The sequence below is a fragment of the Hibiscus syriacus genome, unplaced genomic scaffold, assembly GCF_006381635.1.
Source record: "Hibiscus syriacus cultivar Baekdansim isolate YM2019G1 unplaced genomic scaffold, ASM638163v2 tig00110890_pilon, whole genome shotgun sequence".
NCBI lineage: Eukaryota > Viridiplantae > Streptophyta > Magnoliopsida > Malvales > Malvaceae > Hibiscus > Hibiscus syriacus.
The window spans coordinates 7,913,039-7,916,516 of NW_024062900.1; the positions used below are offsets into that span (position 1 = coordinate 7,913,039).

Consider the following 3,478-nt stretch of genomic DNA (forward strand, 5'->3'; position numbering starts at 1 on the left):
TAGAATTCTCCCTTTAAATGTTGTTTCCTGGACTATTGTGTCACACATAGAATTGAACATAATAGCAATATCAAAGGGATAAAACAGAGTAATTAGCAACAAAGTGAATTTGAGATGAGCATAACAAGGGAGCTCTTACTCTTCTTAGGACACTAAATCAAGAAAATGAAAAATGACATCTTCATTAATCAAGCTAAATACATAAATGACATATTAAATTTGGCTTGAAGACTGTCAAACCTCAAGCCACTCCCATGAGCACTTCAACAAAGTTTGACAAAGCTTTTTTTTTTTTGAAATAAAGCGTGGAATTATATAGGTAGATGTTAAATTATATAGGTAAATGATTGGTTCTTTACTTTATCTTACCATAAGTAGATCATATATTAAATTTACAAGCCATAAAAAGGATCTTTAGATACCTTAGAGACACTTCCAGTTTAGGCATTTAGTATCCTAGGGACTCAAAATTTATCTTGCATGCATATTTTGGAGGTTATAAATTGGATAGAAAACGTACATCTAGTACATGTCAATTCCTAGGAAAATATATTAATTTCATCATTTTCTAATAAAAAACACTACAAGAAAATGTACCTTTAATGACACACGAATGATGACACATGCTAATTTATGACTTGCAAAAAATGTGTTTCATAAAAAAATGTCATGTTTCTTAAAATCTGAACGATTTATGACTTACAATAATGTGTGTTATATTTAATAGTCATAATCCAAAAAATTTAGCAAAACACAGAATACACTTTTCATTGTGTGTCATCTCTAAAAGTCATCTTTTAATTTCCCCCCATAATTTTAATCTTTTTTTAATGTTGCCGCGGATAATTTCAAAGCTTCTCAGGTTCAAGCTTTAGCGGATTTTAATAAAAAATGTTGTGAGAAGTGTTGACAAGGTTTGGAGGGAAATTGTATGGGAAATATGTTGGCGAGAGGAAAGAGATCACGATGAAAGAGCAGGCGCCAAAGGATATGATGACTTTGGAGGATTTCTTGGTGAAGTCTGGTGCTGTGGAGGAAGAGGATAAGGTTAAGTTGCATGGGAGGAACCATGAAAGAAGGTTTATTGGCAAATGTCAGCGACATTGAGGGTAATATTGCAAATAACGGTGTTGAACAAGCCTCCGCTGAACTATCTATTTTCTTCAACAGAACCCTTAACGGTCAATGATAGGGAGACGAGATGGAGATGTTGTTTCAAGAAAATTCCACCGCCATGAGATACGGTGGGAACTGGGTCGATCCTATGTTGCTCCATTCAGTTGGCTGCTCGCGTTCTTTCATCGGTGAGACTAGTGCCTCCTCTTCAGCTGCTATAAATGATTGTGAACACCACGATTCACACCATAAGCGAGCTAAAGTCCCAACTTGTTATCAGTGAGTTAACTGGATTACTCTAGACAACCATTTTTGAAGAAATTTATTTTGTTTTCATACTTATTCTGAGAAGTTTATATTACAGTCAGGGCACCTCTTACTCATCAGCAGAGAGAGATTATAGTATCAAACAATGCTCATCAATTTCGTCTAATAATGGGGTATTTTATCACAATTTCATGTCGAATAATGAGAGTGATGGTCATCATTTTGATGGAAAATGTGGGAATGAGGAGGAAAATGAAGGTGGTTTGAAAGCTGAAGATTTTGAGATTCAAATGGATCTTACTGATGATTTATTGCATATGGTAGGCAGATTGATTAATTACACTATTTCAGTTTTTATTATTTTTTGTATTATTTTATCTTATTGAGCCTTTTGTTTGTTTTCCCTTTTTTTAGGTGTTCTCCTTCTTGGATCATTGTAATCTTTGTAATGCTACCATGATTTGTAGGCAATGACGATCAGCTAGTGCTCATGAGGATTTTTTGAGGTATTTGAACTTTGAAAACCATAATATATTTCTTGAACAATGTGAGTCTCAGATTTTCTCAATATCTTACTTAGTTCTCATTTATTTTAAACAGTGTGCTCCAAACAAAGTTTAGAAATTGCTTGGAGTTGACAATATTTTTTAGATAAGAAAACTATATGGGTATTCGATTATAATATTATTTTGCAAGAGAAAATGGTACATTGATGTAATGAAATTGGATGCCATACTGCAATAACATTGCATTTTGATCTTGCAGTTGATGACATTTGTCAAAGATATCCAAATGCCAAAGATATCCAAATGCCACTGAAGTGAACCTGAGTGGCACTCCTAGCATGTATATTCTTGTTATATAAGTTGTCCATCCATTACGGTAATATTTTTTGACATGTTTTATGTTCTAATAAAATGAATTTTGCACAACCTTTTATTAATGTGTATAAAAATTTCTGACTGGTAGAAATCTTGAGGCTTTAACATTGGGAAAAGGGCTACTAGGGGATACTTTTTTCCATGCATTGACTGAGTGTGGTATGTTAAGGAGTTTGGATGTGAATGATGCTATTCTCGGTGATGGTGGTCAAGAGATACCTATTAACCATGATAGGTTATGTGATCTGAAAGTAACTAAATATCGTGTGATATGTATATCAATCAGGTAAAGCAAAATCTAGATTTGATTGTAAACTATACTTTGATATCAATATATTCTTCCGTTATGCTAACATCTGATCTTTTGCAGGTGCCCACTATTAAAGAGTTTGTCCTTGAAACGTAGCAATATGGCACAGTTAGCCCTTAATTGCCCCCTTTTACAGCTGCTTGATATAAGTGCATGCCACAAACTTACAGATGTAGTAATTCGTTACGTAATGACTTCTTGCCCTCAATTAGAGTCTTTAGACATGTCAAATTGTTCGTGTGTTAGTGATGAAACATTGCAAGAAATAGCTCGCTCTTGTTATGTTCTCCATGTTCTGAATTCATCATATTGTCCTAACATATCTCTCGAGGTCAGTTTTTGCAAATGGTTAATTTAGTTCTAATTAGTGTTGCTTTCTGGTTAAGCCATATTTTGATGCATTTTCTTTCTGTGAAGTTTGTAAGACTTCCAATGTTAACGATTCTTAAGCTTGACAACTGTGAGGGTATCACTTCGGCTTCAATGGGTGCAATAGCATATAGTTATATGTTCGAGGTTTGAATCATTTTTCTCTTATATATTGCTGCTACCTAGATGTTTTTTCTATCAGGAGATGGAATTTGCTCATTCTCTTAGGCAGAGTGAAATAAGGGCATTAACAGACCATTCACTTAATCAGGAGATGGAATAATCCTGGTTACGTGATTACTTGTTATATGATGTAAGTGCTTAATTTTAATTTTAGTAAAACACAATATATTTAATCATTGTACTTGTCTAATGTTAACATCAAGATATGTCAGGTAAAACTGCTAATAAATAAGTAAAGAATCTATTTATTTCCTCATTTACTGTTGAATTTGTTGTCAATCACTTCGACGATATTCCTATGCTCTTCTGTTGCAATATTTTCATAAAACGCAATCCATTGCAATGCTTGGGG

General features: G+C 33.7%; 1 pseudogene; it reads left to right on the top strand.

The window, feature by feature from the left end:
* Positions 1-1,069: 1,069 nt before the first annotated feature.
* On the top strand, positions 1,070-3,226 carry LOC120144683 (annotated as a pseudogene).
* The last annotated feature ends 252 nt before the right edge of the window (positions 3,227-3,478 follow it).